This window comes from Hyla sarda, unplaced genomic scaffold (assembly GCF_029499605.1).
Source record: "Hyla sarda isolate aHylSar1 unplaced genomic scaffold, aHylSar1.hap1 scaffold_2021, whole genome shotgun sequence".
NCBI classification, from domain to species: domain Eukaryota; kingdom Metazoa; phylum Chordata; class Amphibia; order Anura; family Hylidae; genus Hyla; species Hyla sarda.
Window position 1 is genome coordinate 11,563 of NW_026608683.1, and position 12,823 is coordinate 24,385.

The following is a 12,823-nucleotide window of genomic DNA, read 5'->3' on the forward strand; positions in this document are numbered from 1 at the left end:
GTACCCCTTTAAGGGACAGTTCATGTACCCAAAAGTTGATCCTTTGCAACCGTATGACCCCTAGCAAGTTCCCTGCATGAGTCCCATTCATCAGAAAAAGGCTTGTGCATGGAACTTGCTGGGTGTTCTACGTTTGCCTCATAAACTGCACCACCCAGCACCAGTTGCCTCTCTCCGCACCGCATTATGCAGATCGTGCGGGAGAGCAGCTTTGGTCATCCATGTTTTGCTAACTCTATTTTCACACACAGAAATAAATAAATGAGTCGAACAAGTCAAAGAACAGTTTAAAAAAAGGGGAACTTTATTTATTATTTATTAAAATGTTTGTGTAGGGGACTTTTTGTAACCTCCCATCACTCACAAAGAGCGTACAGTAACTAATACTCAGGACAGGAAAAACCTCCAGAGGGGAGGAAACCTGTAGGGAATCCATGGCTACTGTATGGCCCTTCCTCTGGGCATACTAAAGGAGGTTACCTCTAGAATTTGGGCAAATGTTTCTGTGTATGTGCATGATTCCTAGGCCTGTGCCTTCATCCAACGTCTTGCTGTAGGTCCCGAAATGCTACTCCATGTCCTGGAAATAGTGCATCTAAGATAGGGGACAAAAAAGATAGATTATTTACATGTTTATCATAGAAATACACATGGAACTGCAATAAAGACCTTTTGGACAAAACAATGTAACACTTACCAGTCACAGTCATGTGCATGACTTTGCATTCCCGTGTCCCTACACAGTGTCCAGCACCGGCCCCTCACTGATGAACAGGACCAGTGTTATTTCTGGGGCTATGCCTTCATCCAACGTCTTGCTGTAGGTCCGGAAATGCTACTCCATGTCCTGGAAATAGTGCATCTAAGATAAGAAAAAAAAGATAACTTATTTACATGTTTATCATAGAAATACACATGGAACTGCACTAAAGATCTTTTGGACACAACAATGTAACACTTACCAGTCACAGTCATGTGTATGACTTTGCATTCCCGCGTCCCTACACAGTGTCCAGCACCGGCCCCTCACTGATGGAGAATGAACAGGAGCAGTGTTATTTCTGCTCAGTGCTGCTCTTTGGTGGACAATGGTTATGACATCACATGTGTGACACGCTGTTACCTCCTGGGAGTTCTATTTCAGTAGTGCTGCTCTCTGATTGGCTGAAAATCAAAAAAGCTTTCTGATATATTCTGTATGACTGTTATCTAAGGTTTTTGACAATTTTTATTAAAATGGCGCCACTCCCTGTGGGTGCGTTATATTTGTTTCTCCTAACCAGACATTCTGTATATGTAATATCATTTGGTGGCCCCAACAGCCTGGGCCCATAGGTTTCTTACATAGATCAATGCTACTCCGGTAGGCTCAATGAGCAGCGCTGGCCGCCGGGACGTCTGACGAGTGACGTCCCTGACGTTGCGGTCTGGAGTGAAGGATGTCACTAGTCAGACGTCCCAGCAGCCATTGATTTAAAGTGGTCGTGGCTCCTGCTGCCAGTTCCAGATCAGACACCATGGCCCTAGATTGACATACTGCAACACCGATCCCCTGTGGCTGCCCACCTGTTGCAAAACTACAACTCTCAGCCTTCGGCTGTCAGGGCATGCTGGGAGTTGTAGCTTTGCAATAGCTGGACAGACGTCTGTTGAAAGAGGGGAAAAGGGACCAGAAATAAAGCAATGTGGGCTTTGAAAAACACCATTTATATGTTGTTTTTAATCACAGCCCAAGCCTAGGAACAAACACAATTCTTGTTTGATGTTTTTTTCTTTTTTTTGCAAAAAAAAACAAACATCAAAATCTTCCCCCTCATTTCTTTTCTCAGCTATCTTTGTGTTATTTTTGCTAAAAGCACTGGGGGGGGGGGGGGGGGGGGGGGGTCTTAGAGATTTATCAAAACCAGGGAAGAGGGAAAGTGGACCAGTTGCCCATAGCAACCAATCAGGTAGTTTCTTTCATTTTTTAAAAGGTCTCTGAAAAGTGAAAGAAGCGATCTGATTGGTTGCTATGGGCAATTGGTCCACTTGACCTCTGCACAGGTTTTCATACATCTGTCCCAATGTGTATTATTATTATCATCATCATCATCATCATCATCATCATCATTATTATTATTATTATTACAGGAAGTGTTTTTTCTTTGGTGTTTTTTTCCCCTCTGGCTTTTCTCATTACAAGTCATGTGATTCTTTCATCATTTGACTGAAGGATTTCTATAAAAAAAAATTGTAAGAAAATACCCCCCCCCCCCCCCCCAAAAAAAAAAAAAAAACATGCTCTCGGCATCCCACAGATTTGATAGCCTAAAAACACCATAAAAGGATGAAGAAACCCCCATTAGTGTCTGGTGTTTCATATTACCCTATTGATTCCAACCTAACATGTGCCCGCAGCGAGCATGGTGTTTTTTATGACAAACACGCCAAGTGTAATCCCAGCTGAAATGAATGTTTTCACAATAGGTGTGAACAGGCTGCAGGCTGTGCTAGATATATTTGCATAGTTGCGGCATACAGCACGTGCAGCATTTATGTGGCGGCTTTCCGCTGGCATATATGGCTTTCTGTGCTGGTGAATGCAGCGGGCACTTACTGGCGGTTTTTTCCTAGCTGCACAGTTTTGCACCACAACCACTCCGGCTGGGACCAGGCTGACCGATCTAATGACCAAGATGCCGCAGTGAACGGCTTTCTTTCTGTGAAAGTTCTGGCGAACTACAATGCTCAGAAGAGGAGGAGCGCCATTGAGCTTTTGGAAAGAGAATTCGTTTGGAATGGTCAGGGCCATGTGCGTTTACAAAGCCCCCCGTGGTGCCAGAACAGTGGACCCCCCCACATGTGACCCCATTTTGGAAACTACACCCCTCACAGAATTTAATAAGGGGTGCAGTGAGTATTTACACGCCACAGATCTTTGAAACAGTGGGCTGTGCAAATGAAACATTTAATTTTTCATTTTTACGGACCACTGTTCCAAAAATCTGTCAGACACCTGTGGGGCGTAAATTCTCAATGTACCCCTTATTACATTATGTGAGGGGTGTAGTTTCCAAAATGGGGTCACATGTGTCGGGGGTCCATTGTTCTTGCACTATGGGGGCTTTGTAAACATATGTGGCCTTCAATTCCGGACAAATTTTCTCTACAAAATCCCAATGGCGCTCCTTCTCTTCTGAGCATTGAAGTTCGCCCGCAGAGCAATTTAAATTCACATATGGGGTATGTTCTTACTCAGAAGAGATGGGGTTACAAATTTGGGGGGGCTTTTTTCCTATTTTCCCTTGTGAAAATGAAAAATGTAGGGTAACACCAGCATTTTAGTGAAAAAATATATATTTTTTCATTTTCCCATCCAACTTTAATGAAAATTCGTCAAACACCTGTTGGGTGTTCAGGCTCATTATACCCCTTGTCACGTTCGGTGAGGGGTGTAGTCTCCAAAATAGGGTCACATGTGGGTATTTTTTTTTTCCGTTTGTATGAACCGCTGTACAATCAGCCACCCCTGTGCAAATCACAAATTTAGACCTCAAATGTACATGGTGCGCTCTCATTCCTGAGCCTTGTTGTGAGCCCGCAGAGCATTTTACGCTCACATCTGGGGTATTTCCGTACTCAGAAGAAATTGTGTTACATATGTTGGCGGTCTGTTTTTTCCTTTTACCGCTTGTGGAAATAAAAAGTATGGGGCAACACCAGCATGTAATTGTAAAAAAATTTATTTTTTTACACTAACAGGCTGGTGTAGCCCCCAACTTTTCCTTTTCACAAGCGGTAAAAGGAAAAAAAAGACCCCCAAAATTTGTAGTGCAATTTCTCCTGAGTACGGAGATACCCCATATGTGGCCCTAAACTGTTTCCTTGAAATACGACAGGGCTCCGAAGTGAGAGAGCGCCATGCGCATTTGAGGACTAAATTAGGGATTGCACAGGGGTGGACATAGGGGTATTCTACGCCAGTGATTCCCAAATAGGGTGCCTCCAGCTGTTGCTAAACTCCCAGCATGCCTGGACAGTCAGTGGCTGTCCAGAAATGCTGGGAGTTGTTGTTTTGCAACAGCTGGAGGCTCCGTTTTGGAAACCCTGCCGTACAAGACGTTTTTAATTTTTTATTGGGGGGGGGGCAGTGTAAGGGGGTGTGTATGTAGTGTTTTACCCTTTATTATGTGTTAGTGTAGTGTTTTTAGGGTACATTCACACTGGCGTGCTACAGTGAATTTCCCGCTAGGAGTTTGCGCTGCGGCGAAAAATTTGCCGCAGCCCAAACTTGAAGCAGGAAATTTACTGTAAACCTGTCCGTGTGAATGTACCCTGTACATTCACATGGGGGGGGGGGGGGGGGCAAACCTCCAGCTGTTTCAAAACTACAACTCCCAGCATGTACTGACAGACCGTGCATGCTGGTAGTTGTACTTTTGCAACAGCTGGAGGCACACTGGTTGGAAAACCTTCAGTTAGGTTCTGTTACCTAACTCAGTATTTTCCAACCAGTGTGCCTCCAGCTGTTGCAAAACTACAACTCCCAGCATGTACTAATCACCGAAGGGCATGCTGGGAGATGTAGTTATGCAACAGCTGGAGCTGTTTGCTTTCTGGGCATGCTGGGGATTGCAGTTTTGCAACATCTGGAGAGCTACAGTTTTTAGACCACTGCACATTGATCTCCAAACTGTGGACCTCCAGATGTTGCAAAACTACAACTCCCAGCATGCCCAGACAACAAACAGCTATGTGGGCATGCTGGGAGTTGTAGTTTTGCAACATCTGGAGGGCTACAGTTAGAGACCACAGTCTCAGACTGTAGCCCTCCAGATCATCTTACCGGCTTCTGTAGGATCCCGGGAGCCGTCCTCTTCAGAAGCACATGACGCCGCCCGCCGATCAACGTTGCCGCAGCCTCCGGACGGGTAAGTGGACGTCGGCGCCCGGTCCCCTTCGGTTCCCCGTTCTGCCCCGCCTATTGTGGGTGGGCAGGACGGGGAAAACGAAAGTTAACCCCCCCGCACCCGGTCTGCTATTGGTCGTCGCCTCTGACGATCAATAGCAGACCAATAGCAAGGATAGGAGGGATGGCAACCCTGCCACCTCACTCCTATGCCTACAGGGGGATCGTGGGTGTCTTAGACACCCCCTTCTATTCCGAGTCACCGGGTCACAATAGACCCGTATGTCCCGGAATCGGCGCAAATCGCAAGTGTGAATTCACTTGCGATTTGCGCCGATCGCCGATGGGGGGGTCTGATGACCCCCCTGGGCATTTGCGCGGGGTGCCTGCTGATTGATATCAGCAGTCACCCCGGCCCGGTCCCCGCCCGGCGCGCGGCGGGGACTGAAATTCCCACGGGCGTATGAATACGCCCTGGGTCCTTAAGTACCAGGACGTCAAAGCGTATCCATACGCCCTAGGTCCTTAAGTGGTTAAACACTAACCTTGAGGTTGGGGAAATTTGTACCCTCACCCACACCACCCCTCCTGTACATTGGTCAGAGTCCATACCGTTCTTACAGTTCACAAAGTCCAGTCCTTAACTGACCCATGTCAGGTCCCCCAAAGATGAACACCACCACCCACAAGCACACCCTCCCCACCTAGCACTCCTCCCAACCAACTTATACAAAAACTTATACACACTGAACCACAACCCACTTTAGGCCCAAGTTTGGTCGCCTGTAAGCCCTTCATACCATATCAGCTTAAAAACAAAACAAAGAGGACTTCCGGTTCCGGCGTCCGATGTAGGAGCCTCTGCAGTGAGCTCCCGCACCTCCCCAGCTTGTACCTGCCTGTACCTGGCTCCATACGTCCTCTCGTCCCGGTGACAGGCCCCCGGAGACGCTGCTCACCTCCAGGTATGGAGCGCTTCATTCAGCGCAGTGGAGGTCCGCCCGCAACGCCGCCACTGGCCTCCGCCATGAAATCAGCCGGCGGCTCACTCAAAATGGCCGCGGCCGCGACTGATAATACCGCAGTGCCGCGGGCGGCCTGCGCTGCACTCCCACAGCCTCTTCAGCCCTCTCCACACACTGAGGACTCTCAGGGGGAAATGGAGGTCACTTTGTCAGCCCCCTCACCTGCCAGTGCCTTACCTCCAGGACAGGTGGATAATGCAGATAGCAGGGGCATACATAACACCTGTCCTGTCATAACCTCCTGTCTCACAAGGACTGCCAGTCCACTTTGACTATCAAATGCTGGCCACTGAAATGGCACTCCGCATTACCCCTAATGTGCAACAGATAGTGGAGGAGGTTCTTAAAGCTACCTTACAGAACCTGACTTTGGAAGTGTCTGCTCATACAGGGCGAATCACTGACGTGTAGCAGAGGGTGTCCCACTTAGAGGATGGTGATTCTCTTATGGAACGACGATTGAAAGCGGCAGAAGTTGAACTGTCCAGAGTATCGGAGAAAATGGAGGACCTTGAAAACAGGTCCAGAAGAAATAACCTGCGTATAGTGGGTGTACAGGAATCTATACACCCCGCTGATCTGCAACGGTTCTGTGAGAGGGACTTACCCAAAACACTGGGCCTGTCGCACCCCTGCTGGGTGGAAAGGGCACACAGGATCGGCCCGCCTCCAGATCCGCCTTCAAATGGTCCTGCAGCTTTGGCACATCGCCCTCGGCAAGTAATTTTGAAACTCCTGGACTTCAATGATAAGGTGGAGATATTACGTGCTTACAGACGACTGTCCCAACCCCTTGTAGTCCAGGGTATGAGCCTTCTCATATTTGAAGATTTCTCTGTGGAGGTGGCTAAACGGAGACGAGCTTTCAGCGCCATCTGTACTGCACTCTTTAAAGCCAAATACAGATTCCAGTTACAGTATCCTGCTATATTGAGAGTGTTCCACCCTGACGGATCTATTTCCACCTATAAATCTCCAGAAGCCGCTTCCTCATCTTTGGAACAAATCCTGAATTCCTCATCCAGAAGATCTGCACGCGCTACCCCGAGTAGGAGATCCCGCTCTTCCAGGCGAGACGACCGCTCCAGATCACCTGCCAGAGATGTAGCATGCTCTCCTGCGCCGAGAAGTCGCCGACGTAGACAACACTCTCCAAGGAATGGACACGGCGGGGAACGCACCTCCTCACCAGACTGAGACTTGTATTCCTTTTTGCACTGCCTCGCTGACTGATCCTCCCTTTCGGACAGACCGACCGCTACGCGAGCCACTGGGAACAGGTTTTTCTTCTCTCCTATTGCTCTGTTATGTGTGTATATTTTTCTTTTTGGGGAGGGGGCATACCATTGCAAGAGGCCAAGATTGGAGACTACTTCTCCCTGGGTTAGCGTGTCTCTAACATGTGTTCTAACGTTGATATCACCGGGTCTCGGAGCCGACTAGTAAGGGGGAGGGGGCAGGGGGCCTCATTGTCCTGCTGTTTTTGATGCTACCTATGTCGTCAGAAAAAAGGAAGTCCCTTAACCCGACCTGGTGCGACTGGTTCCATCTGTCGGCCCACTGGGTTCTCATTAGTGTTTTTTTGATTGTTTTAGTTTATGTTTTCATTATGATGACTATGTTGCATTATTCTCCACGCTGTTTTTCTTTACAGGACATGGGTTTCATACCACACACTAAGGCTACACATTATTGTCAGAACACACATTGGTTTCTTTTAGTCACTACTATGACATGCCTTCTTCCGACTGCATATTCTTTAGTGTTTTCTGATATATATCTGCCGGTCTCATTAGCAGGGTATTGTTATACTTAAAATTATATCCTGGAATGTGAAGGGCCTTAGGTCCCCACACAAGCGGAGATTGTTTTTACGCTTCCTGAAGAGGTCCTATTCTCCGGATATTGTGTTATTACAAGAAACCCACCTAACAGACCAGGATTTCTTCAGGATGCGTCAACAATGGGTGGGTCAGGTTTACGGGTCCTCCGCCAAAGACGGCAAAGCGGGAGTCCTCACACTATTGCACAAGTCATTTGCCTTTTCTCTTATCTCTCACAGTACTGACTCGGACTGCAGAGTATCACACCTCACCATAGAACACAATGGGGAAATCCTGAGCCTATACAATATTTACGCACCTAATGGGGAGAATGGATCTTTTTTAGGGAATTGGCTAGTGAGATCCAATCGGATACAGTAGACAGGAAACTGATAGGGGGCGACCTTAATACCGTTCTGGATGTCCGAGTAGACCGGAACAACCCTAATGTTCACAACCCATTACCGAGAGCTCGGGATTGTGTTCTCGCACCCTTCATGGACCAATTGGGCTTAGTGGATACCTGGAGACTTGTTCATCCGGACGATAGAGAGTTTACGCATTTCTCCAGTGTCCACGGATCATGGTCGAGATTAGATTATTTTCTTATGAGCATGGAGTTGAGCTATCGGTTGTGTTCGGTGGACTTTGGAGATCTGGCATTATCAGACCATGCCCCAATAATCTTACACCTATTTCCCTCTTGCCCCAAGGGAATTGATATACTCTGGAGATTTCCTTCCTATCTGACAAAAGACGAGGACTTCGTGGAGTTGCTCAGGGCCTGGTGGTTAGAATTTGCGACTACAAATGACTCACACAGGCAAAACCCGGTATTGTTCTGGGAAACAGGGAAGGCAGTCCTCAGGGGACGGTTGATAGCCCATATCTCGGCACTAAAGCGCAAATCCCGCACACAACTTCTAGCCACCAGCTCTCGCCTAAAGGAAGCCTACGCTTTTTTTCTTAATTCCCCGAACGAATCACATAAGGAGGCATGGAAACAGGCAAAATCTGACTACGAGATATGGCTAGACAGACATGAGCGTATGAAAAGATCCCAATTTGAGGTTGATCTCTTCCGTCACGGCAACAAAGCTGGACGTCTTTTGGCTTGCCTGGCGAAAGGGAGACAGCCCCCCTCCCACATAACTACACTTAGGGACTCCACGGGTACTTTAAAACACGACCCTCACGCCATTAATAAAATTTTAGAAAACTTTTATGCCACTTTATATGCAGACTCCCCTTCTAACCTACTGGCAGGAGAAACATTTTTGAGGAGTCTTGATCTCCCCTCTCTGTCGGATGACCAGAGGGAGGTCCTTAATGCTCCAGTCACAGAGGCAGAAATTCAGGCTGTCATCCGCAATTTACATAACAATAAAGCGCCAGGCCCTGACGGGTACACCGGGGAATTCTTTGAATCGCTTTTACCACAACTTTCACCACTACTTACCGATGTATACAAGGAATTTCTATCTACGGGCAATATCCCTGATGAAGCTTCTATGGCCTATATTAAAGTTTTGCCTAAAAAGGGTAAAGACTTAAGGGATCCCGGCTCATACAGGCCCATATCATTGATAAACCAGGATGTCAAAATCTTGTCCAAAATTCTAGCAGACAGACTGGCGAGGTTCATGCCGACACTAGTGGATACCCACCAGGTAGGCTTTATCAGACAATGATCCGCAACCATGAATATCAGAACGGTCGTGGCCGTCTTGGACCGGCTCCAGCATAGCCCTCAACCGGGAGATCGACCAGCTCTACTGGCTCTTGACGCCGAAAAGGTCTTCGATAATTTGAGATGGGACTGGTTGGGGATGGTGCTAGACCGGGCGGGCCTGCACGGTGCGTTTCATAATTATTTAACGGGAGTATATAGGGCGCCCACGGCCAGGATCTACACGCCAGGGATACTGTCATCACCCATTGCATTATTTGAAGGAACGAGACAGGGTTGCCCTCTTTCGCCCCTTCTCTTCGACCTTGTATTGGAACCTCTAGCGCGATCATTACTGACATCCCCAGTGTACGAGGGCATCAAGGTCGGAGAGCGGGAGGAGAAACTTACCATGTTCGCAGACGACATTTTGCTCTTCTTAAATGACCCAGACACCTCACTGCATGTTATTCTTGACCACCTAACCCTCTTTGGCACCTTCTCGGGATATAGGGTCAACGTCTCCAAATCGGAACTACTTCCATTGGGTGTACACCCGCCCCGATGGGTGGCTAACATAACTCAATTGGGTATACGCATAGCGGATTCCTCGGTTACCTATTTGGGGATCAAAGTGGGAAAAACTCCTAATACGATTTATTTTCTTAACTTCCCCCCAATCATATCCAAAATATGCACAGAACTGACAAGATGGCATGGCCTTCCTCTAACCTTCATGGGGAGATGTCATTTAGTTAAAATGATTAGTTTTGCGCGGCTCCTATATCCACTCCAGACCTTACCACTACTCCTTAAACACGCAGATATACATAAATTAAATTTGGCCTTCACTAAATTTATATGGGTGGGCAAGCGTCCCCGCATTGCTCTACACAAATTAATGCTAGACAAGCAGGAGGGGGGACTGAATTTCCCTAACGTGAGGGGATACAATCTTTCTTGCTTGTTTGGTTTTGTGATCGATTGGATCCATGGCTCTTCCATTCATGTGGTAGACGATTTTGAAAGGGTGCTCGCGCACCCCCGGGATCTGCGGATCCTGTTACACATCGCTTATGCGAAAATGCCCAGCTTAATGAAACGATCTGTCCTTCTAAGGGACACCGTGGCCACATGGAAGGAAGTTCGTAAATTATTTAAGCTACCATTCCTGGTCTCTAAATATCACCCGTTGACTTGTCATCCCGAATTGCCTGTAACCATCCCTACACACACATTCACTTTGTGGGCACACCAGGGTCTATCTTCTGCATGCGATCTCATTGATAAACCCAACAAACGCTGGCTATCTCCTCAAACCTTATTGAACACCTTTCAACTGCCACCCTCCCATATATTCCCTTTAAATCAGTTATATTCTTTTTTTTCCTCACGCTTACGCAACCCTAAGATAGAAACACATGACCATGCCCTAGATTACCTTATTGGTTCGGTCCCTCATAAGCTGTCGATATCCTCCATATACGTGACACTTAAAAAGATGTTGATCAAGACGGACCCCTCTAAAATATTTGCTTCCTGGTCCAAATGGATCCCTGATGTGGATATCTCTGACTGTATATTACGTGGGTGGTCGATCATACGTAGGTGTGTCATTAATGAACGATGGCGAGAAACGTACTTTAAACTTGCTCATAGGGCGATCTATGGTTTTAACATCTTACCGACTCCCAATTTCCCGGATAGGATCACTGCCTGCCCCAAATGTTCCACTCCCCTAACTGACCTTTGGCATGGCGTTTGGACTTGCTCTCACATAGTACCCTACTGGAGAATACTGCTCACCTATATTACACAAACATGGAATGTGACTCTGTCTAACTCTCCAAGAGCTCTACTGTTTCATCAATTCAGACCACCTGACCACTCACGACACTCCCTACCGAAAGTACCCCAATTGGTCCATATTATACTATTGGTGGCATTGAGATGTATTTTTGATTCATGGCTGTCATCCTCACCACCTACTATTTTTATGGTGACTTCCCAAATGAAGCGTCTATGCAACCTCGATAGGCTTGACTCGGAGAGACATGAGACCACACGCACTACCAAATTCTTTGATAAGTGGGAAGTGTTTATTCTAGAGCATTATTCAACAGACGAAATTGCAGAAATAGTTAGGCCCTCCAGTTCCACTGAGTGGTACTGTTTGGGAGTCATCGGGTATACCTTGGGGGCCCTACAACTTCCATCATGAATACACCATTGCTATATCTGTCAAGGGGGTACACGTTTACAATGTTTATGCATACACGTTTGAATGGGATTCTTGAAGTGTGTAGCTCTACTGTTGATATGATGAAATACTGTTCTGACTACATATTGCTCATGTATCAGTCCATATGTCCACATGTCCTAATGACCCTATTTCACAGCTCTGTATCCAAATGGCGAATGTTTTGCTCTATCGTTGGATTTTTATACTGTTTTTCTTTTCTTTTTCTTGAAAAAGTGCACATGCATTAGCCCTCCACCAGGAAGAAGGATGGCAGACTTGATTTATTCAAAATAATTTTACACTCTTTCCCTAACTCCCCCTACAATTCTCCCTAATCCTATCCCTCCATTCAAACTAACCCTGTTCTCATCCTATCTCTATCCCTATAACACTGTCCCTAACCATAATAAAGGTACTCTACCTAAAAGGTCTAGTACCTAGGGCACATCAAAAGAAAACCCTCTCCATAGGAGAGAAGCCCTACTGTTACCAAGACTGCCATACTCCAAAGACCTGATCTTCCCGAGGTCACCGATGATGTTCCTACAGACCTCCAACTCGGAGAGGATTTTCTGTTGGGTCGACACTAAGCACCGTGCATTCCACGTGTAGTACCTAACCACTAAACTAACTAAGTATAAAGTGCCCCGATCTTGGCCACCCAGGTTCCTGAATGCCCCATAAGCCCAGGCCGGCAAGTTGATTCCAGCCGATGGAAGCACCCACCCTGTTGTAAACCCCTATATTAAAGGGACAATGAAGCAGGAAATGGTCCATGCTTTCCAGCGTGTCCCCGCACTCTTCTCGGGGACATCCCCGGTCATCAGAGTTCCTACACTTCAAATTGTCCCTCACATATAGCTTCCCCTGAAAACAGCGCCAGGCCAAGTCCCAAAACTTCTGGGGGATCCTTTTCATGTTTAAAAGGTACAACTCCATCCTCAGATCCCGACCTGGGCAGTCCCTGAGCGCCAGAGGCTTCTGGAAGTGGGTCAAGTCGTTTGTCAAGGAACTGCCTTGACTGGGTCCTGATCTCCCACACTCCCAGACCACACCGACGTATCGCCTTCAGAGTCGGGGTAGCATAAGCCGGAAGATATCCATGGGGCGTACGGAGGTCCTTCACTTGCCCTCCTGTCTCCGATTCCTGGAAGAAAGGCCGAAACCATTCCCTGC

The 12,823-nt window shown here is 47.3% G+C and overlaps 1 long non-coding RNA gene across 1 annotated transcript; it reads right to left on the reverse strand.

Annotated features, from left to right (window-relative positions):
* Window positions 1–500: 500 nt before the first annotated feature.
* LOC130317785 (uncharacterized) lies at window positions 501–1,718 on the reverse strand. The gene is made up of 5 exons (XR_008864808.1): window positions 1,704–1,718; window positions 1,124–1,164; window positions 963–1,029; window positions 698–862; window positions 501–595 (listed from the first exon to the last, which is right to left on the reverse strand). It is a non-coding gene; the product is annotated as an uncharacterized LOC130317785 (long non-coding RNA).
* Window positions 1,719–12,823: the final 11,105 nt, after the last annotated feature.